Raw genomic sequence first — 23596 nt, forward strand, 5'->3', positions numbered from 1 at the left:
GAATAGCAGAGGATGGGCCAATTCTTTTTCTTTCCGAGTGCAAGAAAGACAGAAAAGCACAAGGAAACATGGCAGTGTTTTGGTGGAGTCTCTTTGTGCTGTGAAATTCTGTAGCTGTTGGTGTTTCTGTGCTACTGCTAATCCCTTCCTTGAAAAAATCATTCCAGGAAGGAGCAACATCATCTGGCCCATACCAAATGTTGCCACCAGGTGCTCCAGGTGCTCCTACCAAGAGGCCCTGTAGGATGGAGCACAGCCCCCAGTGCACGTCAGCTTTGGCTGCCCTCTGGCAGAGAAGCCCTCTGGAGGCACAGGTCTCTGGGGCAGGAGATGGGCACCAGCGCTGCCAGCGCTTGGGGGGACTTTGCTTCGGCGGGGACTCTGCCACACGGGCTGATGTCAGTGCTCCCCGGGCCCCAGGGCTCAGAGCAGCATTGGTGCCCTGGCCCACATGTTCCTTGTCTGTGTCACAGGGGCATACTTAGCTCCAGTGTCACTCAGTCCTGCTCAGACTTTGTCTTTGCCTTTCAGAGTCACTTTGCATGGGCATGTGGGACAATGATATGTAATACGTTGTGTCCAAAATTTCTGCAGGACCCCTGTGGAACCAAACCCCCGCCCCTCTCTTCGGCTATCAGGGGAACAGATATGGGTGCTGTCAGGAAAAGTATTATTATAAATACATATTAGAATACTGGCTTCTTGCAAATATTTAGATGGATTCTGTATGTATATTAGAGTAGCTTTGCTATAAAAATATAGGCTTTTTTTTTGTTTTTAACAAAGCCTAGACACAGTATTAAAATAGCTGATATAAAAATAAATAGCTGTGTTAAACTGCCTGCTTGGTTGGGATAACATTCAATGAACATCTGATGGAGGCCCCTGCTGCTGACATGCCAGTTATCAGCACCCACTGTCTGTAGAAAACATGGACCAAAGCCCAAACAGGAGGTGATAACAAGGACAGACTAAAACAACAGCCACGAAATGCACACGCTCTGAAAAGGTGGACCTGAGGAGCAGCCATGCTAAACAATTCTTGGAACATGTAAACTAGTTTGGGGAAAAGTTTAAAGAGGCATAATTGTTTCTGACTATGCAGTAGGCTGATGCAATAGAAAGGGTATGTAAAGGACATCTCTGAAATGGCAGGTGTGCTCTTGGCTAAATGCCAAGCACACACCACCAAAACTTTGCTTTATTATCTTTGTCTCTTATTGTCCTTTATTCAACTTCTAAATTTTTACTGGAGAGTGAACCTTGTTTTTCACAATGGGGATAAACAGGGGCTTGGGGTGCTCAAATGCCTCAAGAAAGCACCAAAAAAACCCAAGCACCACATTCCCCTCATGCCTGGGTTGGCAGCCCAGCAGCTCAAGTAGAAGAGTCCTCCATGAACTCAGGGGAGCAGCAGCCCTCGTGCTGAGGCACAGCCTGTGGAGAAAGGGGTGAGTGGCCCTAATGTGTGCTTTGGAAATCACCAAATGGTTCCTAAATCCCGTTGGAAGTCTCTGTACTAGACCTGGTGGTGGCTGAGGGATGTACGTGGGAAGGGTTTGCCAGCCTTGAGCTGGACTTGTTGACCATCTGAGCTCTGTTCTGTCTGGGAGCCTGTTCCTTTCCCCTTGCCCAAGGGCAGAGTATTGATGAGGGCTGGAGTTGGAGGCTGTGTCTGCCCCGAGAGCCGGAACCGTGGCGCTGCAGGTGCTCCTGCCAGCGTGGGCTTGTCTGAGCTGGGCCTTGTGCCTCTTTCAGGTGTCCCTGCTGCAGTCACAGCTGGCCCAAGACCGAGAGCACCGGGAGAACTACACTGAGAGCTGTGCAAGGACCAGGCAGGAGCTGTCAGACCTTCACCAGGAGCTGTCCTGCTCCTTTGCAGCTCTGCTCAAGGAGCCCAAAGCTGCTCTTGTGGAAGCAGAGACTTGAAGCTGCATCGCTCTCTGAACCTTAACTTGGCAGTGACATCCTTGGGCCATCTGTCTCTGGAGAGACAGGCCTTAGAGAAGGCAGGTGCAGCTCTTCTCTTCCACGCAGGATTTGTGCCCTGCTCAGAAGCCCATTCGTGTCAACTGGGGCACAAAAATCCTCCCTAGGACACAGATGAACACTATCGAAGATGAGGGCAAAAAGTACCTGCCAAAGCTTCTGCAAGCAGACCCATTTGGTTCTTGAAGGTCTGTTCCTAGCGAGGAATCTTTGATGTAAGCAGCAAGACTTTTCTTCTGCCTACAAGACCTAGTGATATAATGCCAAACAGAAAGCAGAGAGAAAAATGCATTTGTGGTTGTGTCTCAGTGTTCTTAATCTATTTGATGAGCCTTAAAACCTGCAGCTCTTGGCATTTCTCTGTAGAAATTTGAAAAGCCCATGAAACACCATTCTTCCTCCACATGTGGCTGTTCTCAATGCAAAGCTTTACTTTCCATGAATATTTGTAAGCACCAAGAAACATTTTAGGCTTTTTGTTTCATGTGCCCTTTGTCAGGGAAGACAGAAGAATTCCTGTGACTCAGGAACTAAGCACATCCCTAAAGAACCTGCAGTTTGAGAATGCTGAGCCTTAGCGCTGACTTATGAGCCAGGTCCCTGCCCAGCTGCCCAGGAGGGCTCTGGGGACCCAGGGGAGGCAGGGCCTGTGCCAGGAGCAGCAGGGAGCTGGGGTGGGGGAGAGTCAGGGAGGGCCTCTCCAACAGCCCCTGGAATGCTGGGGTTTGGACCCTGGCAGCCATCACAAAGGCCATGGAATGCTGGGGGTATGACCCTGGTAACTGTCACAAAGGCCATGGAATGCTGGGGATTGGATCCTGGCAACAATCAGCAGCTCCTGGCTATTGGGGTTTGGACCCTGGAGCTGTCAACAGCTCCTGCTCTTTGGGGCTTGGACCTTGCAAAGGCCAACGGCACTCGTGTGCTATTGACCCTGCAAAGGCCAAGGGCCTTTGGATATTGGGGTGTAGACCCTGCAAAGGCCAAGGGCCTTTGGATATTGGGGTCTGAACTCTGCAAAGGCCAAGGGCCGTTGGTCACTGGGGTTTAGACCCTGCTAAGGCCAAGGGCTTTTGGTCACTGCTGCTTCCTCACTGCTGGTGCCAAGGGGCGGATGGAGACCTGGAGGGTGAGTGTCAAGGCCGCTGCTCTCCTTGTGCCAAGCCCTGCAGGGGCCTGGGTGGCCCTGGGCTGTGCCTCAGGGAACAGTTCCCTTTGGGATTAGCAAGGGATTAACAGTTGGCTGTTCCAGAGCTGGCAGCAGCTGTGGTGCTTGCCCTGGGGACAGGCCTGGGAGGGAATAGGGGGCTCCTGGATATCCCAGAGCACAGCCACATCTCCTCCTCTGTCCTTGTCCCACTGGAGGCCATGGGCACAAACAAGGCAGCAGCTTTTCATTGCCTTCCCCTCACCCAAATTACAGCACAGCGTCAGCGCTTCCCAGAGTCAAGAATGAGTTTCTCCCAGACATCTCCAAAATGATCCCCAGTGGCCCAGAAGAGGTCAGAAGGATGATAGGAAGACGCTCCAAGGGCTGGAGCACCTGTGCCAAGGGAAAAGGATGCAAGAGTTGGGGTTGTCCAGGCTGGAGAAGGTTCCAGGGTGACCTTAGCGCCCCTTCCAATGCATGAAAGGGCTGCAAGAGAGCTGGAGAGGGACTTAAGCCAGGGACCTGCAGGGACAGGACAAGCCTTCCCACCAAGACATGACAGGGATGGATGGGATATTGGCAGGGAATTCTGCCCTCTGAGGGTGCTGAGGCCCTGGCACCCAGGCTTGAGGTTGCCCAGAGAAGTTGTGGCTGCCCCTGGATCCCTGGGGGTGTTCACGGCCAGGATGGATTGGGCTCTGGGCAGCTCCCCTTCTCGTGTTCTTAGAAGTGATGAGACACCTTCCAGCATGTTTGTTTGTGCTGCTGTCAAACTGCTGGGCTGAAAATATTGCCACGGAGAGGAAGAGCTCAGCTGGAAGTGCTGTGCTCTGGGACAGGCTGGGAAGCACTTAGAGGCAACTGCCTCAGGGGCAGCCATGCAGTCTGAGTGTGCTCTTCCCTGTGCACTTGCAGGGAGCTCGAGGGCTTTCTCACCAGGGACGTTCCTCCAGACCCCCTGAGGTGAGTAAACTGTGCTGAGCTGGCTGGCATTTTGAAACTGGCTCTCCATGAATGGACACTGGTTCTTGTGGGATCAGAAGAGGCATTTCAGTGCTACTTTGGAATAGGAACACAATACCTGACTAACAGCTGGATGTGGGCTTTCAGGTGCTGGCAGACAACGGTGACAGCATGGCCAATTCCATCATTTCCACCCACAATCCTGGGAACATCCTCTCCACTCTGACATCCACTGATGAGCAGCATCCCTTTGAATTGGCTCGGGAAGCTACAGAGAATTGTGGGCGCATGTGGCAACAGTTTGACCAAATAGAGGAGAGAACCCAGAGGATCAGAAGCCAATACCAAATCATAGGCTCTCTGCTAGAAGAAATCAGTAGGTGAGCATTTCCTCCTCCTCCTCCTGCATTCCAGAGGCAATCTGCTTCCAGGCCTGGGAGGTCAGAGGTGTCCTGGAGAAGAAATCACCTGCCTACCATGTGTAGGCCTCAGTGTGGCTCTCGAGCATTGTCCTGTCTGGGTTTTTCATGCTCTATTTGCCTCCCAAGGCTGTCTAGGAGATGCAGAGCCATGCTGGAATAGAAGACTCCTTCTCGCTGTGCTGCTTCCCTGAATTCTGTTCTTTGCGTGCCCCTGCCCAGCCACTGCTTCTTACTGAAGGAAGGCATAATCCTGCCTTCCTTTCCCTTTGCCTCTGCAGGATTTCCTTGGGAGGGAAAGACCAAGGTCTTCCTTAGCCCACTGCCCCCAGCTCCATCCTGGAGTGCTGAAAATGGCACTGCTGACTCTTAAGGCCTCTTGTTTCTTCTGACTGAGCCTTGTCTCTGCAGTGACTGTGCAAACCTTGAGAAGTCCAGGGAAATTCTGCTGCAATGCACCGGAATCCCAGAGCCAGGAGCCTTTTGTCTGCATCAGAAGAGCACCAAGCAGCAGAAGGAAGCATCAGCCCAGGCAGAAAAGACAGAGCAGCAGGACATGATGGAGGTTGGTTTTGGAAAGGAGACTGGTTTTCCCTTGAAAACTCATCTTGCCCCTTCTTGTACAGTGGAGGACTTGGCTGCGCTCGAGGGAAAAGAGCCATCATTGCAGAGGCAGCTGGAAGTCAAGAGGCAGACATTGGAGGAATTGCAGCTTCAGAGGGATCTGCTGGAGCAAGAGAGGGATGATGTTAGCATGGCTCTGAACACCTTATTGCTGGGCAGCACCTGTGCGAGTGGCAGTTGTGGCAGCCAGATCAGCCCAGATGCTCTTTCTGGCAGTAGAGGACAGGCACACTGCTGTGCACACCTGGCTCAAGATGGCACACGCATTTCTTAGGCAGGGATATGCACGTTCATCAGCAAAGTGTTGCATGCTTCTGCAAAATGTGTGGCTTTGGGCAGCCACAGAGCCTCTAAAACAGGGAACGGAGCTGGGGAAACTTTGAGCCCAGGGCACAGGTGCTCCTTGTCCTCTGGCTGCCTGCAAGGTGGCACTGGCTGGCTCTGCACAGGGCTCCTGAGGAAGGGCTCGAGCTGTACCTTGTCCCACTTGCAGGATTCTCTGGAGCAAGAGTCATCCAGCTGGTCTCTGGAGTATCTGAGCCAGGAATCCTCTGACCAAGGGCATGAAGTGGCCCAGGTGTGGCGAGAGGAGGAGCTGCTGGGCCAGAAGGCTGACCTTGAGGGCCGACTGGCAGCCACCGAGTGGCTCCGACAAGACCTTGCCAGGCAGCTGGCAGAGACCAGGTAAAAGCAGGGAGCTCAGCCTTTTCAGATGTTTTTACATTCTGTGGACCGAATATGGAAGTGTCTCAAGAAAAAAACAAAAAAACCACAAAATTAAGGTTATTCTTCTGACACCTAAAGCCAGCAAAGTTCTCGTGAGCCTTGGGCTCCTGTTTGTGCCACCGAGCACGCTCCTGTGGGATGTCCACAGCAATCCACCCAGCCCTGAACTGAGTAGTAATAGTTCAACCATGCAGATGCTAAGTGAAACCTCAGGTTTCTCTTGGGTTTGGTTCCTTGTTCTGGGCATTGAACATCCCTCGTTCCTTTCCAAGTAGCTTGACATGATCCTGATCTTCAGATCAGGAAGCTTCATCTTCAGCATTCCAGGATCTTACCTTGGCACTTTGGGCGTAGCACACTGCCATTCAGGGTGAAGCCAAAGGCTCCTGCTGAAAATCTTGAGGCATTTCTACTTCCAAGAACACTCTTGAGAAGTGTGGGACAGGACACAGAGCGGGTTAGAGAGCAGCAGGGAAAGCTCTTTGGAATTCTCAACAGCCTCTGGGCACTCTTGATGATTGTTGATGGGCAGCCAGCTGCCAAAGCCTCCAAGGTGCCTTTGGATGGTCCCTCTCACTCTGTAAGGAAGGACAAGTCCCTTGGGCTACTGCCTGCTTAGAGGGCAACACTAAAATAAAGGTGGCAAGTCTACTCCATGACCTTGCAAGAGTTGAAAGTGCAGTCTCTGCATTCAGGTAGTTGTTGTTCAGGCAAAGGCTGTTGTGATTTTTTACAAGTGCTGCCCTGACCATGAGATTTTACTGTATTTGCAAAGTAGTTCCGAAGCCTCTTAAATACAGAGTGTCTGGAGGATGATGTACCTCTATGTCCATTATCAAGAGCATTAAAAAGTCAGGAGTCAGCCAGGACAAGAATCTGTTCTCTCCCCCTGCAGAGCAGCTTGGAAGTGCTGATGAGAGAAAGGCCGTGAGCAAGGCTGGGCTTTTGCTCCTTGCTCCAGCCTGTTTGGGCACAGCTACCCAGTGTCATAGGTCAGGAACAGCAACTGAAGGTTTGGCTGTTGAGGCCAGCTTGGGCTGGGCAGTCTGTGCTATGCCAGGCCATAAGGAAGGCCTGGGCAGTCCCTCAGAGGGCCCTGCTCTCCTCTTGAAATGGCCCAGATGTGCCTTCTCTAGATGAGTTTCCAGGTGACCCATTTTCCATACTCAGGTGTGGGGATCTTGAGCCACGTTGTCCTGGAATACCGGGCTGTGGGCATCTGGAGCAAGCAACTCATGTGTGTCCACAATTGTAACTTGTAGGTCAGCAAAGGAGAGACTGCAATCCAGGCTGTTTGCTGCTCAGCAGCAGATATCACAGCTGCAGATGACCAGGAAGCAAGTGGAGGCAGAGCTGCAAGATGAGCTGCAGGAGGCTCGCAGTGAAGTCCAGGCAGTGCAGAGGAGGCATGAGGAAGAGCTACAAGGCCTCAAAGAGGAAATGAATCTCCTCCTTGAGCAGAGGGAGGCTCTACAAAAGCAGGTGAGTGAAACTGCAGTGACACTACAGTCATGCAGCCAGGGGTCTCTGGCCTTTTTGCTTTTCCATGGCAGAGCAGCAGCTGCTGGGGTGAGCCCTGGGGCTGTCTCCTGCTCTGGGAGCTCCATGGCAGCTGCTCTCTCTGGGGGACACTCAATCCTCTGCTGAATGTCAGCTGCTGCTCTCGACAGCTGGGCCAGTCCTCTGCGCTGTTGGCCAGCAACCACCAGCTTGGATTCCTGCTGGCCTCTTCTTGCTAGCCTTGGCTTGGCAGGTGCTTTTTCAGGTGCCCTTGGTGGTGGGCCACTGAGAGACTGAAACAAGTTGTCCATATGCTTTGTGAATCTGGTGCTCTCAAGACAGGGAGAAATGGAAATTGTCCTTTACCTTTGCTCACAGCCTTGCTGTGGCTGAGAGTGAGAAGCTGTGGCTGTAGCCTCTGACTGCTTTGTTCTCTTTGACTGGAGGTGGGAGAGTTGACATCTCAGCTGGAAGCCTCCCGAGAATGCCAGGAAATGACTGTGCAGAGAGCCCAGCAAGATGGGAGGGAGGCCCAGGAAGACTCCAGGCAGAAGCTGTTGGAGATTGAGCACATCCAGAAGCTGCTGGAGGAGGCAGAACATCAGAACAAGCAGCTGCAGGAGCATCTGCAGAACTTGGAGACGGAATGGAGTAAATGGGAAGAAGTGGCTCAGCAGAATTCAGAACTGCAGGCGTCAGTGAATGCCCTAGAGAAGGAAAAAGCCAGGTAAATGAAAGCCTGTGGGACTCTGCATTGTGGTGAATGGATTCCCTCTTTGCCTTCTTTGCACCTGCCAGGGACTCTGGCAGCATTTCCTGAATGGCAGATTCTGAACTCTCCATGCAATCACATCTGATTTTCTGGATGTTGTGTTTCATTTTCTTTTCTTTTAAGCCTTCAGACAGAGTTCTTCTGAAGACAAAGATTTTTAGGGGGGCTCTTTCCCTCTAGGGTGTATTGTGTGGTTAGGTGGGTGTGTTGACACTGTGGTTAGGTGGGTGTGTTGTCACTGACTGAGCTGTGCTGTAAGGAGCTGGATACATCCATCAGCTCCACCTTGGGTCCTGTAACTTGAAGCCTTTGGGATCTGGATCAGCCTGGCATCTGATGCTATTTCTGGGCAGAACCATCTTAAGGCCCTGATTGCTGATCTAGGCCAGAATGCCCTCGGAGGCAGCCCAGAAACAAGAATGTTTCTGTTGCATCCTTCCTCATCAAATGTCCCCCGCTGCCTGCAGGGGGTCAAGCAGGATCCCTGCCACCCTGCACAGTCACAGGCATTTCTGACTGTGCCAAGAATGCAAGAAACAGGACCAAGGTATGGGGGGCTCCTGCAGCTGATCAAGTCCTGCCAGGCTTCAGTGCCACAGGATTCTTCCTCCAAGAAGACAAAGGAAAGGCAGGGCACTCCTGCTTGCCTGGAGCCTTTTGCATCTTCCATCAGGTTGTGCTCCAAGCCTCGGTTGCCACTTTAGCCATTGTTTCTCTAGGTGAAATTAGGAGGGGTGCTGGTAAATCTTAGGGATCTTGCCAGAGATCCCCTGGCTGTAGGGTGCTGCTCATCCTACCTGGATGTGTAAGGTGGGGGAAGCAAATGTCTCTTCCATGTTGACCAAACCTCCCTGTTTGGAGCCTGGTTAGTTAGAAGGAAATTGTTCCTCTCCCCTAATGTCTTCATGGCAAGACTTTGTTATGTTTGAATTCACATTTCCATCTCAAAAAGAAGGTAGGGCATGTAGGCAGGAACTCACTGTTCCTTCAGGGACAAAGCAGAGTAGGCACATGCTGGGCTGGGACTGCAGGGGGAACAAACAGCCAAGTTGTTCAGACAAACCTCATCAGACAGAGCAGTTTTCCCCTGAGCTGGTGCAAGTCCTAAGAGTTGATAAAATGTGATATCAGTTAGTAATGAGTTGCTTGCTTCCCTTCTAGCCTGATTCTGTCTCTGGAGGAGAAGAATGTGTGCCTCAGATCGCTGGAAGAGCAGAACCTGGCACTGAACAATCAGGTGTCTCAGTGTCAATCTGCCCTTCAGCTGGCCGAACAGCTCTCTTCCAACCGTGCTGGACAACTGCGGGAGCTCAACACGCAGGTAAGCTGTGCAGTGGCATCCTCTTCTCCAGGGACACACAACAGCACCTTTGGCTTGGAGGCTCCAACCTCCTTCCCCTCCCAGCAGCATCCACAGCTGCTGTATTCTGCCCGGGGCTGCTGCTGCATCCTGAGGCCGAGGCTGGATCTGGTGTCTGCTGCAGAAGTTTTCCCCCATCCTCTCCCGGGTCCCAGCAGGAAGTCTGGGAAGAGAAGCAGCAGCAGACTCCTCTGGGGCTTCTCTGTCCCTCTGTTAGCAGTGCTGTCCCAGACAGAGTGTGGGCCTGTGCCGGGCACTGAGCAATGTGGGGACACAGAGGTGGCTGTGGCAGGCTGGGCAGGGCACTTCCAGCACAGCCAGTTGAGCCGCTGTTCAGAGCTGCCGCCCAAGGATGCCCAGTGCCTCCCTTACTTGTTTTCTCTACATTTCTCTCCATTGGAATCCTTGCTTCTGTGCCTTCTGGTTTTGACATGTTTTTTGCCTGAAATCTTTTCTCCTTTGTTGCTCTCCCTGCGGCCCACTCTGCTCCCTCAGGAGCAGCCCTGTCCCTGAGGCTGTGTGCATCCATCTTCCAGATCCTGGCCCTGCAGGACGCAGTGCTGCAGATGGAGGCTTCCCAGGCAACTCGACAGAAGAAGCTGCTGAAGGAGCTGGAAGGGTCTCGAGCAGGAGAACGCTCTTTGAGGGACTCTGTGCACGTCCTGGAGGCTGAGGTGTCTGAGCTGCGTGTGAAGCTCCAGAGCTCTGAGGACAAAGCTCTTGCCTTGGCCACACAGTGTAAGGCTGTGGAGCTGGAGCTGAGGAAAACAGAGGCTCAGAGAGACAACCTCAGAGCCTGCAACCTGGAGCTGCAGAAGAAGTTGGAGGAATGTGAGCAAGGTACAGCTTCTCCTCTGCCACTCACTGCCCCATACTGTCTCACCAGCTGAGGAGCTGTAGCTGGATGCCTCAGCTCCATTCCCCCAAAATCCAGGCCCTGCCAGAGCCTCCAGGCTATTGGCCTCTCTGGAGCAGGCCTGCACAGGCATCCCCTCTCCTTCATCTCTCTTGCCTTGCTCACTCTGCACAAGGCCAAGAGCAAACACACTTTCCTATCCCTCTGAACCTTGCCCCTTTCATTCCTGCCTTTTTCTCTACTGGGAACTTTCCTTCATTTCTGTCAGCTTCGGAACCTTCGTGGGCTTGGGGCCTGGCAAACACAGGCAAGCAGAGAAGACAGTGCTGTTGTCTCTGCAGGATGCACATCAGTTTGGCTTTGCTTTGCTTTTCCCCTTCTACTTCTCCTTCCCCTTCTCTGCTGCAGAGTGGGTGCTGGCAGAAGCCAGGCAAATCTCTCGCCAAATTGCCCTGGAGAAAGAGGCCACTGAAAGGCAGGAAGAGTCTGTGACTCTTCGTCAGGAGGTGGAATCTCTGCAGAGGAAATTGGAGGACCTGGAGAAGGAAAGGAAGGATGTGCTGGTGAGAATTGAAGATCGCCACAAAGGGCCATTTCTTAGCTACGTTTGGACCTTGTGTTCACAGTTCTAAGGGGCGCCTTTTTCAAGTTTCTCTTTTCTAATTGTGTGTGTACTCGTATATATTCATGGCCAAGGTGAGTTTGTAGGACTTTTCTTTAGTGGGCATGGGGAGGGTGCAGCAGGAATGCTGACAGGAGAAAGATCTTTTTAAAGGCTTGCCTGGAGTTTTTCTGAACAGTAACCCAGAGATGTCTTCGGGGCTGTGTTTTAAGTCACTTCCTGGGAAGCTGTGTCTCCCCCAGAGCAGGCAGTGGCCCAGGGCAGCAGCAGCCAAGTGCTCTGAGAGCACGTGAGCCCATCAGTCTTTGCCCCTTGCCACAGGGATGTTGCAGGAGAAGTGTGAAGGCCTCTGCTCTTTCCTTCTGTGCAGGTCCTGCTGGAAAAGCAGGAGGAGAAGAGTGCTTTAGCAGAGGCACTGCTCCAAACTCAGGGAGAGCTCAGCCGAGCCCGCCAGCAGGTCCAGCAGCTCAGGCAGGAGGTGAAAGAGCAGCAAGAGAAGGGGCAGGTGAGTGTGAGTAGGCAGGCTACAGAGGACAGGGCAGTGACCAGGGCACAAAAGGCAGCTCCTGGGACTGAGGAAGCAAGGGCTGCTTCAGGCCCTGGGAGCACAGAGCCTGGTAAGCTCCAGAGCTCAGCCCCAGGAAGGAAGGCTTGCAGTGAAGCAGAGCTGGGGAGAGAAGCCAAAAGAAGCAGCAGAGGGAATGGGATTTTGGGGCAGCACATGGAAAGAGGTGAGCCTGAGGGCAGGTCCCAAGGAGTTGCTCTGCTTTTTGTTGCCAGACCATCAAGGCAAATCTGCAGGATGAGCTGCAGGAGGCTCGCAGTGAAGTCCAGGCAGTGCAGAGGAGGCATGAGGAAGAGCTACAAGGCCTCAAAGAGGAAATGAATCTCCTCCTTGAGCAGAGGGAGGCTCTACAAAAGCAGGTGAGTGAAACTGCAGTGACACGGCAGTCATGAAGCCAGGGGTCTCTGGCCTTTTTGCTTTTCCATGGCAGAGCAGCAGCTGCTGGGGTGAGCCCTGGGGCTGTCTCCTGCTCTGGGAGCTCCATGGCAGCTGCTCTGGGGGACACTCAATCCTCTGCTGAATGTCAGCTGCTGCTCTCGACAGCTGGGCCAGTCCTCTGCGCTGTTGGCCAGCAACCACCAGCATGGATTCCTGCTGGCCTCTTCTTGCTAGCCTTGGCTTGGCAGGTGCTTTTTCAGGTGCCCTTGGTGGTGGGCCACTGAGAGACTGAAACAAGTTGTCCATATGCTTTGTGAATCTGGTGCTCTCAGGACAGGGAGAAATGGAAATTGTCCTTTACCTTTGCTCACAGCCTTGCTGTGGCTGAGAGTGAGAAGCTGTGGCTGTAGCCTCTGACTGCTTTGTTCTCTTTGACTGGAGGTGGGAGAGGTGACATCTCAGCTGGAAGCCTCCCGAGAATGCCAGGAAATGACTGTGCAGAGAGCCCAGCAAGATGTGAAGGAGGCCCAGGAAGAGTCCAGGCAGAAGATGTTGGAGATTGAGCACATCCAGAAGCTGCTGGAGGAGGCAGAACATCAGAACAAGCAGCTGCAGGAGCATCTGCAGAACTTGGACAGGGAACAGAGTCACTGCAAAGAAGTGGCTCAGCAGAATTCAGAACTGCAGGCATCAGTGAATGCCCTAGAGAAGGAAAAAGCCAGGTAAATGAAAGCCTGTTCGACTCTGCATTGTGGTGAATGGATTCCCTCTTTGCCTTCTTTGCACTTGCCAGGGACTCTGGCAGCATTTCCTGAATGGCAGATTCTGAACTCTCCATGCAATCACATCTGATTTTCTGGATGTTGTGTTTCATTTTCTTTTCTTTTAAGCCTTCAGACAGAGTTCTTCTGAAGACAAAGATTTTTAGGGGGGCTCTTTCCCTCTAGGGTGTATTGTGTGGTTAGGTGGGTGTGTTGACACTGTGGTTAGGTGGGTGTGTTGACACTGACCGAGCTGTGCTGTAAGGAGCTGGATACATCCATCAGCTCCACCTTGGGTCCTGTAACTTGAAGCCTTTGGGATCTGGATCAGCCTGGCATCTGATGCTATTTCTGGGCAGAACCATCTTAAGACCCTGATTACTGATCTAGGCCAGATTGCCCTCGGAGGCAGCCCCGAAACAAGAATGTCTCTGTTGCATCCTTCCTCATCAAATGTCCTCCGCTGCCTGCAGGGGGTCAAGCAGGGTCCCTGCCACCCTGCACAGTCACAGGCATTTCTGACTGTGCCAAGAATGCAAGAAACAGCACCAAGGTATGGGGGGCTCCTGCAGCTGATCAAGTCCTGCCAGGCTTCAGTGCCACAGGATTCTTCCTCCAAGAAGACAAAGGAAAGGCAGGGCACTCCTGCTTGCCTGGAGCCTTTTGCATCTTCCATCAGGTTGTGCTCCAAGCCTCGGTTGCCACTTTAGCCATTGTTTCTCTAGGTGAAATTAGGAGGGGTGCTGGTAAATCTTAGGGATCTTGCCAGAGATCCCCTGGCTGTAGGGTGCTGCTCATCCTACCTGGATGTGTAAGGTGGGGGAAGCAAATGTCTCTTCCATGTTGACCAAACCTCCCTGTTTGGAGCCTGGTTAGTTAGAAGGAAATTGTTCCTCTCCCCTAATGTCTTCATGGCAAGACTTTGTTATGTTTGAATTCACATTTCCATCTCAAAAAGAAGGTAGGGCATGTAGGCAGGAACTCACTGTTCCTTCAGGGACAAAGCAGAGTAGGCACATGCTGGGCTGGGACTGCAGGGGGAACAAATGGCCAAGTTGTTCAGACAAACCTCATCAGACAGAGCAGTTTTTCCCTGAGCTGATGCAAGTCCTAAGAGTTGATAAAATGTGATATCAGTTAGTAATGAGTTGCTTGCTTCCCTTCTAGCCTGATTCTGTCTCTGGAGGAGAAGAATGTGTGCCTCAGATCGCTGGAAGAGCAGAACCTGGCACTGAACAATCAGGTGTCTCAGTGTCAATCTGCCCTTCAGCTGGCCGAACAGCTCTCTTCCAACCGTGCTGGACAACTGCGGGAGCTCAACACGCAGGTAAGCTGTGCAGTGGCATCCTCTTCTCCAGGGACACACAACAGCACCTTTGGCTTAGAGGCTCCAACCTCCTTCCCCTCCCAGCAGCATCCACAGCTGCCGTGTTCTGCCCGGGGCTGCTGCTGCATCCTGAGGCCGAGGCTGGATCTGGTGTCTGCTGCAGAAGTTTTCCCCCATCCTCTCCCGGGTCCCAGCAGGAAGTCTGGGAAGAGAAGCAGCAGCAGACTCCTCTGGGGCTTCTCTGTCCCTCTGTTAGCAGTGCTGTCCCAGACAGAGTGTGGGCCTGTGCCGGGCACTGAGCAATGTGGGGACACAGAGGTGGCTGTGGCAGGCTGGGCAGGGCACTTCCAGCACAGCCAGTTGAGCCGCTGTTCAGAGCTGCCGCCCAAGGATGCCCAGTGCCTCCCTTACTTGTTTTCTCTACATTTCTCTCCATTGGAATCCTTGCTTCTGTGCCTTCTGGTTTTGACATGTTTTTTGCCTGAAATCTTTTCTCCTTTGTTGCTCTCCCTGCGGCCCACTCTGCTCCCTCAGGAGCAGCCCTGTCCCTGAGGCTGTGTGCATCCATCTTCCAGATCCTGGCCCTGCAGGACGCAGTGCTGCAGATGGAGGCTTCCCAGGCAACTCGACAGAAGAAGCTGCTGAAGGAGCTGGAAGAATCTCGAGCAGGAGAACGCTCTTTGAGGGACTCTGTGCACGTCCTGGAGGCTGAGGTGTCTGACCTGCGTGTGAAGCTCCAGAGCTCTGAGGACAAAGCTCTTGCCTTGGCCACACAGTGTAAGGCTGTGGAGCTGGAGCTGAGGAAAACAGAGGCTCAGAGAGACAACCTCAGAGCCTGCAACCTGGAGCTGCAGAAGGAGTTGGAGGAATGTGAGCAAGGTACAGCTTCTCCTCTGCCACTCACTGCCCCTTGCTGTCTCACCAGCTGAGGAGCTGTAGCTGGATGCCTCAGCTCCATTCCCCCAAAATCCAGGCCCTGCCAGAGCCTCCAGGCTATTGGCCTCTCTGGAGCAGGCCTGCACAGGCATCCCCTCTCCTTCATCTCTCTTGCCTTGCTCACTCTGCACAAGGCCAAGAGCAAACACACTTTCCTATCCCTCTGAACCTTGCCCCTTTCATTCCTGCCTTTTTCTCTACTGGGAACTTTCCTTCATTTCTGTCAGCTTCGGAACCTTCGTGGGCTTGGGGCCTGGCAAACACAGGCAAGCAGAGAAGACAGTGCTGTTGTCTCTGCAGGATGCACATCAGTTTGGCTTTGCTTTGCTTTTCCCCTTCTACTTCTCCTTCCCCTTTCCTGCTGCAGACTGGTGGAAGGAAGAAGCCAAGCACATTTCTCGTGTATCTGCCCTGGAGAAAGAGGCCACTGAAAGATGGGAAGAGTCTGTGACTCTTCGTCAGGAGGTGGAATCTCTGAAGAAGAAATTGGGAATCATGGAGAAGGAAAGGAAGGATGTGCTGGTGAGATTGGCAGATGCCACTAAAGGCCATTTCCTAGTTATGTTGGGACCTTGTGTTCACAGTTCTAAGGGGCGCCTTTTTCCAGTATAACTTTTGTAATTCCATTCTTCTGAATAAGTGCTGTAGTCATGGTGAAGCCACTTAATGCTGAGGCTGCTGATTTTCCTCCATGCTGGGCTTCTGTGCCCTAGAACCTTTTGTTCTCAATGTCCTCACTGTCCCTATTGACATTGCATGGTTTGGGGAATTCCTGGTGTCCAAACCCATGATCAGATTTCTAAATATCTGGATCTGGAAGGAGGGGGGAGAGTCCCAAGTTTGCTGTTAATAGAAAGCTGTTTGGCCTTGGCCATGTGAGAGCAGCCAGTGGGGAGAGAGGAGAGGAAAGCCAAGTGCTGATCCCCACCAGGACGTGTGCCTGCAAGGGGAGAACTCGTCCTGAGTGGCAGCAGAGGATGACAGACTGACCTGGCCATTGCTGCTCCCAGAGAGGGCAGTGGGGCTCTCAGGGATGGAGCCATGGAAACTCTACACAGGCGAGGTGGAAAACCACTCCTGTCAGCCCAGCCCCAGGGAAAGAAAGGCTGGGGGTGTTTGCTCTTCCCTTCCTCCCTGATGGAGAGCACATCCTCACGGCACTGCCTGAATCCTGCTTAGCGTGCACTTGAAATCCTGGCTGCCATTCTGGCAGCTCCTCCCCAAAGGAGCACTGGAGTGGAGCTGCAGGAGGTCGGGGAACAGCAGAAAGGAAGCTGGGAGGGGCTGAGTGAGCTGGGAAAGATGCAGCATCAAGGGGGATCCCAGCTAAGGTCTGCAGCATCCTGAGGAGCAGAGAGAGAGGGGCAGCCTGTGCCTGCCCCTGCTGCAGGAGTCCAGATCTGGTATGAAAAGCAAACCAAGAGAGGGAATGAGTGACCCTTTTTCTCCCTGTTTTGAAGCATGGACGGTCATTGTACCAGCAGCAGACGAGAGATCTGGAAAGGAAAAATGAAATGCGTGCACTCAACATTCAAAGTCAGCAGGAAAGAATGCAACAATTGGACAGTGAAAAGGAAACCATGCAGGAAGAGTTGAAGCATGGGGCTGCTGCTTTGAAGGAAGAAAGAGGGAACACTCTGAGTGCTGCACTGACCACGTTTAAAATTGCCAAAGGGGCTCTGCAGAAACGCTTGGCCTTCCTGAAGGGAAAGACTCGTATCCAAGCAGACACTGGCATTGACTTGCAGTCTCCTGCAGCGTCCCTGAATTATTCCAATGATGTTTCCCATGAAGAGGTGGGTCTCAATCCCTTTCAGTGCAGGCCTGCTTGGGTAAAGCAGCCCGGGCTGCAGCAGGCAGCCTTGTCTGTCTGCCTGGCTCCAGCCAGAGACCACTGACTGCCAGATTGTTTCCTGGCACGCCTGGAACGACTGATCCAGCTCTGGAGCTTGCTGTTCAGCTCCAGGCCAAAAGCTGGGCATGGGAGCGTCTCCTCCCGTGCCCTTGCAAGGGGAGGCAGCATGGGCTGGTCATGCTGTGGCATTCCAAGGGACGGAGCAGGTGAGCTAAAGAATGGTCTAAAGGGAGCAGAGTTTTGTTCCGAGGGCTGAACAGCAGCTGCACTGCCGGTGCTTCTAGGATGCTTCCTGAGATGGAGATTTCTGAGGGACAGCTTCTGTGGTGTTTGAAATATGGGAATCATCTCTCTGCATACCCAGCAGGCTGTTGGAGCACAAGAGGAGCAGCAGTTACATGGCTCGAGGATCAGCCTGGAATCTAAGAAACTGCTTGCATCAGCAGAGAAGAAGAAGAGAGAGAGGCCTGAATTATCTACTGTGCCCAGGAGAAGTGGCGAGCAGGTAAATTGGGCTTTCACTGCCTCTGCAAAGCCTCAGGCTCCTCTGGAACAGAAGCCTGTGGTGTCAGGAAAGAAGAGTTTGATGAGTTTCAAGGCCTCAGGACTGCTTGAAGGCTCATTCTTCCCCCGGGCTTGGTTGCCCATATTGTGTTCTGCTCCCGTTGTGGAATACTCTGATGTTTGGGAGAGGGAGAATTTGCTCCCTGGCCCTGGGCTGCCTGTGCAGGAGCTCACTGTTCAAACCAGCTCTAGCCCAAAAGCTGGGCATGGGAGCTGCTTCTCCTGTGCCCACACAAGGGGAGGCAACACATGGGGGTTTGGATTCTGTGTGCAAAGGAATGGAGCAGGTGAGCAGAGTGATGGACTAAACCCAGCTGAGTTTTGTCCCGAGGGCTGAACAGCAGCTGCACTGCTGGTGCTTTGAAGATGCTTCCTGAGATGGAGATTTCTGAGGTGTTTGAAATATGGGCATCATCTCCTCTCTTCATACCCAGCAGGCTGTTGGAGCACAAGAGGAGCAGCAGTTACATGGCTCGAGGACCAGCCTGGAATCTAAGCAGCCAGGTCCATCAGCAGAGAAGAAGAGAGAGAGGCCTGAATTATCCACTGTGCCCAGTAGAAGTGGCGAGCAGGTAAATTGGGCTTTCATTGCCTCTGCAGAGCCTCAGGCTCCTCTGGAACTTGGCACCTCAGCCCAGACAGTGCTTTGGAGACATCTGCTCATTCCCTTGCCTCTCCCTGTCCCTGCTGTGGACACACCCCATTGTTTGTTCTCTCTCTTGTGGCAGCCCCTAGCTTTCACAAGGGCACCTTCACTCCACTGCCCCCTCCCTGGTGCCATGTCCCTGCACACACACACTGGCCTCTCTTGCACAGCCCCCCGCGAGAGCTTTTTGCCCCCAGTGTTGTCTGGTGCAGTTCAGGATCTCAGAGTAGGCATCTCCTTGCCTTGCTGTCCAGAGGTCCTTTTGCTCCATGTTTGCTGACAGCTTTCTGTGACCTTCTCTCCCATCCAATGTGCAGGTGGAACCTGAAAGGAGAAGAACCCGAACTTTTAGGCGAGTGTTCCTCCCAGACTACTTTATCTTGCCTGTCCAGGAGTCTGCCCATCAAAATCAGTCAGCTTTTGAAATAGAAGAGTCCTCCAGTAGCTCAGGAGAGTGGTAGCCCTCCTGCTGATGCACAGCCTGTGGAAGGGGTGAGTGGCCCTAATGTGTGCTTTGGAAAGCAGAGCTGGGTTTTTCAATGCTGTTGGAAGTCTCTCTAATAGACCTGGTGGTGGCTGAGGAAGGGACGTGGGAAGGGTTTGCCAGCCTTGAGCTGGACTTGTTGGCCATCTGAGCTCTGTTCTGTCTGGGAGCCTGTTCCTTTCCCCTTGCCCAAGGGCAGAGTATTGATGAGGGCTGAGGCTGTGTCTGCCCCGAGAGCCGGAACTGTGGCGCTGCAGGTGCTCCTGCCAGCGTGGGCTTGTCTGAGCTGGGCCTTGTGCCTCTTTCAGGTGTCCCTGCTGCAGTCACAGCTGGCCCAAGACCAACAGGACCACCTGGAGAGCTGTGCAGGGAGCAGGCAGGAGATACAAGGTGCAGAAGGGACCTCCTTGCTTCCTGAACGTCTCAGAGAGGAGCCAGGCTGCAGCTGGATGCAGTTTTAGACTAGCCAATAGTTTATGTTTAAAGGATAGTATAGGTGTAGATAGATAGTATAGAACCTTTATACAACTCTGTTCCATAGGATGTAGGATATATCTATAGAAAAATAAAGAGTTTCTTATGATCACCATTAAACTAATGGATCTATATCAGGGTGATTTACTACCCAGGGCAGAGACCTATAACTTCCAGTACAGTGCATTATATCTGAAGCAACATTGAAGCAATTCTAGTCAAGGCAGCAAAAACCAATTCTTAAAGATTGATGCGACTCACCCAAACCAATGACCATGGGAAAACATTTCTCTCAGCCTCAAGGCGTGACCTTGAGGAGCATCCTCACTCCAGGGAGGAATCTGCAGAAGGGAGACACGTGCCATGAACCACTTTGCTGAGGGCAGGAGAAACCTGCCGTGTGTGGAGCTTTTTCATTTGTCCTTAGAGAACTGCAGCCTGTTTTTTCTCAGAGTCACAGAATCTCAGGCTGGGGGAGGCTGGGTCACCTTGCCCAGCTCCTGCTCCCCAGCCGAGCCACCCAGAGCCAGCTGCCCAGGATGTGTCCAGGTGGCTTTTGAGTCTCTCCAGGGATGGAGACTCCCCCACCTCCCCGGGCACCTGCACCAGTGCTCAGCCACCCTCCCAGTGCAGAAGTGCCTCCTGAGCTCAGAGGGCCCCTCCTGTGTGTCACTTTGTGCCTGAGGCCCCCAGGGCTGTCCCTGGCCCTGTCCCCTCTGCAGCCTCCCCCCAGGTTTTTATCCCCATGGATGAGATGCCCTGAGCCTGCTCTGCTCCAGGCTGGGCAGTCCCAGCTCTCTCAGCCTCTCCTCATGGCAGAGACGCTGCAGTCCCTCCATCACCTTCATGGCCCTGTGCTGGACTCTGTCCAGTCTGTGCCTGTGTCCCATACTGGGCAGCCCAGCTCTGGGCCCAGCACCCCAGGGCTGGCCTCACTGGTGTGGAGCAGAGGGAAAGGATCCCCTCCCTCGGCCAGCTGTGACACAGCTCCCAGTGCAGCCCAGGACGCTGTTCTGCATTGCTGCAGGAGCACATTGCTGGCCCGTGGGCATCCTGGGGTCCAGCAGAACCCTGCCAAACTTCAGTTTTCCAACTGGGTGGCCCCCAGCAGCTACTGGTGCCTGTGGTTGTTCCTTCCCAAGGACAGGACTCAGCTCTTGTCATTGAACTGTCACCCTTGCTGAACTGTCCCTCTGGATGGCAGCACTTCTCTCTGGCAGATCAGCCACTCCTCCTGGTTTGTGGGAGGGCACACCCTGGCCCCATCACCCAATTAACTAACAAAGGTGTCAGAAAGGACTGGACTCAGCATTGTCCTTCCAACGGCCACCGCCAGACTTTGTGCCACTGATCCCCAGGGTTCCAAGAAGGTAGAGTCTGTGCAAGGCATCCTCGCTTGTATGTACTTATTCAGAAAGAAATGGAAGGATTTACAAGAAGGATTTCTGCTCCATATCTTACGCGGGAAAAAATGGAATGAACCACGCTCCCTCTCACTGGTGGTAGGTAAAGTGGTCCTGTTGTTGGTGACAGTGGATGTCACCTGCACAGGATCTGTGCCACACTGGTGTGACATACTGTGGGAAGGAGCACTCTGAGGGAGGTAAAAGCTGGGCTGTAGAGATCATTCAAAGACTATTCTTCAAACCATCAAAGCCCCTGTTTTGTGAAGACCAGGAACAATTCCTAGGCAAGGGCTGAAGCTTCAAGTATCTGTGAGTTCCTTTACCCCCTAAGTCAATTTCTCCATTAATGACAGCAGATTGTCCTGGTTTAAAAGACAGGTGTCTTCCAGGAAAGCTGGGAAACTTCCTGGAATGGAGAGATAGCCCCCTCTCTCCAAATCATTACAACTCGAAATTACAGGGCTTCCAGGCAAAGATATGGGAAAAGAAATATCAGTTCTTTACTAGAATATATATAAAAATAGGTGAACAAGAGAGAAAAGCCACCAGCACCCCCAAGCAATGCCAGACTCTTCCCAGCCGCTGAGCAGTTCTGCCTTTGCTGTAGTTATGACCACAACCGGCAGAGGGCGCTGTGAGCTGCCGGCAGGGCAGAGCAGCTGCAGTGACTCCGCCCTGGCTCCGGGGGGCGCTGTTGGCCCAGGGGCTCCAGGGGCCCCCGGCTGCGAGCCCTGAGCCACCCCAGGGGTAACGGCGGCCTCGGGGACAGAGGGAAGCTGGGGCTCTGCTTTCCCCAGGTTCTCACCTGTCTGTGGCAGTATCCTGGCCATGGCAGCTCTGCTGTGGTTCCAGTCAAGCAGCACCTGGGGCTCCCTCTCTCCAGAGAGAGAGAGAATAGGTGGGGTGGTCCCGTTTCCCCTCAAGCACCCACACAGATGGTGAGGATCTTCCTGGCAATGGTGAGTGTGGAAAAGTCCCCATCAACCAGCAGTTGCTGCAAGCAATGGGCTCACCTATGGCTGGCAAGGAGAATTCTGAAGCAGCGCCGGGTCCAGCACCAGAAACTGCCCAAACTGCCCTGCTCCTAGCATGGCCAGCAGGTTCTTCTCTCAGCAAGCCAGTGCCCAACCCTGCCCTCCCTCCCTGGAAGTTTCCAGTGGAATGGGAGAGTCATTGGCCAGTCCTTCTGCATCTCAATTGTCCCACAGACAATTCATTCCCCACAGGCATCAACTGCCCTCTCCTCTCCACATCTCCCTTCCAGGTAACAAATGAGAGAAAATTCACCAAAAAAACCACCCCAAACACACAACATTTTCCACCCTGAATTTTTCCCATACCAACACGTTACATCAAACTTTGACTTTTAAACTATAAACATCCATATATTATCCTAATTATATACATACACACATAGATGCCGATATGGATACAAGCACAGTGTTTTGGGCAATTCACCCCAAAAACATGGTCCCCTGGAGATATCCATTGTGTTTATCCATCTTTCTGCATCACCCACCAAGTGCAACCTGGTCCCTGAGCAAAGACAACCCCACAGGTGGATTTGTCTTTGAGCAGAATTAATCCAAACAGTCTTTCCTAGCACACCTCCCATGTGCACCACCAGAACCTTGCCTCCACCTGCTGTGCACAGGGGCTCGGATTGGGCATGGCCACCTTGCTTGGTGGAATCTCTGCTATTAACTAACCATGTAGCCTTCGCTAAATGCAGCTCCCACTGCTTGAGGGTCCCATCCCCCCATTGCCTTCAATGTGTTTTTGAAGAGTTCATTGCCCTGCTGAACTTTCCTGGCTGCTGGTTCATGGTAGGGAATGTGATGTACCCACTCAATGCCAGCTTCTCTAGCCCAGGTGTTGATAAGGCTGTCCTTGAGATAAGTCCCTTTGGTGGACTCAATTCTCTCACAGGTACCATGCCTCCAAAGCACCTGCTTTTCAAGGCCCAGCATGCTGTTCTGGGCAGTGCCATGAGGCACAGGCTGGGTGTCCAACCATCCCGGGGTGGCTTCTACCATTGGGAGCATGTAGCACTTGCCTTGGCAGGTTGGAGGCAGCGTGATGTAGTCAATCTGCCAGGCCTCGCCATGCTTCTGTTTGAACCATGGCCCCCCATACCACAGGGGCTTCACCTGCTTAGCTTGCTTGATGGCAGCTCACGTCTCACAATCATGGATAACCTGGGAGATGCTGTCCATGGTTACATCCACCCCTGGGTCTCGTGCCCACCTACAGGTGGCATCTCTGCCCTGATGGCCTGAGGCATCATGGGCCCATTGAGCTGTGAACAGCTGTCCCTTGTGTTGCCAATCCAAACCCATCTGTAACACCTCGATTTTTGCAGATGGGACAGAGTGGTGCTATGACGAGCCCCTGCAGAGCACACTCGGTTTCTTGCTGAGAAGAAACGAGTTTAACTCACACCTCCAGGAAGGTTTAACCAGACCTCTGTAGTTCTATCATTTTGAAAAAAAAAGATCAGTTCAGCTTTGTAGTGCATTTAGGTCACAGTACGGATTCTGGGAAGGGTCTGACAGCTCCATGTCAGCTGGCATAGACTGTGTTGTTGAGAGCATAGGGTTGTCCCTGCAGAGAAATGCAATGAGGTTTACAGAGCAGAATTGCAGGAGCTCAGTGAGAGTGGGAGGAAGGAGTTCTCTGCCCAAAGTCCTGGCAGGGGCAGATGGTCAGAGGGGACAGAGAAATGGAGTGCTGCCTGCCTCCATCCTCATAGCCCCTCTGGTTACACAGTACGCCCCAAATGGAACATGGGTTTGTCATTCTTATTCCAGGACAGGGCGTGAAAAAAAGAAGAAAACTCAGAACTGAAGCAAGAGTGATCTTGCTGGGCTGAAGCAGCAGAGGGAAGATCTTCTGGCTGCTGGTACTTTCCAGTGCTTACCTGGCTGAGAAGAGGTCCCAAGGTGCCAAGCTGCTCACGGGTAGAACTGGCTGCCTGCAGCGAGCAATACCCTCCCTGCAAGCAGACCGAATTGCCGGGGAACAGGAAGGAGCTATGATTCGGCCTGGCTGGAGAAAAGGGCCCCTGTAGCCTGTGAGAGATGGGGCTGATTGTGCAGGTGTCAGGGGGAGTCCTGCTGATCCTGATGTGCTGGAAGTGTCCAGGGAAATGGCGGTGCAATTGGAAGGAGAGAGACTGGTGAAGTTCGTGGCTGAGCTTGATCCGCCGCCGGCTACCTC

General features: G+C 53.0%; 2 long non-coding RNA genes across 2 annotated transcripts; both read right to left on the reverse strand.

Moving 5' to 3' along the window:
- Window positions 1-1142: 1142 nt before the first annotated feature.
- On the reverse strand, window positions 1143-11183 carry LOC132335908 (uncharacterized). Its single transcript, XR_009488769.1, has 2 exons — window positions 5623-11183; window positions 1143-5245 (listed from the first exon to the last, which is right to left on the reverse strand). It is a non-coding gene; the product is annotated as an uncharacterized LOC132335908 (long non-coding RNA).
- Window positions 11184-18249: 7066 nt separating this feature from the next.
- Window positions 18250-23438, reverse strand: LOC132335907 (uncharacterized). The gene is made up of 3 exons (XR_009488768.1): window positions 23298-23438; window positions 19233-19312; window positions 18250-18337 (listed from the first exon to the last, which is right to left on the reverse strand). It is a non-coding gene; the product is annotated as an uncharacterized LOC132335907 (long non-coding RNA).
- Window positions 23439-23596: the final 158 nt, after the last annotated feature.

The sequence above is a fragment of the Haemorhous mexicanus genome, chromosome 18, assembly GCF_027477595.1.
Source record: "Haemorhous mexicanus isolate bHaeMex1 chromosome 18, bHaeMex1.pri, whole genome shotgun sequence".
In the NCBI taxonomy this organism is placed as follows: Eukaryota; Metazoa; Chordata; class Aves; order Passeriformes; family Fringillidae; genus Haemorhous; species Haemorhous mexicanus.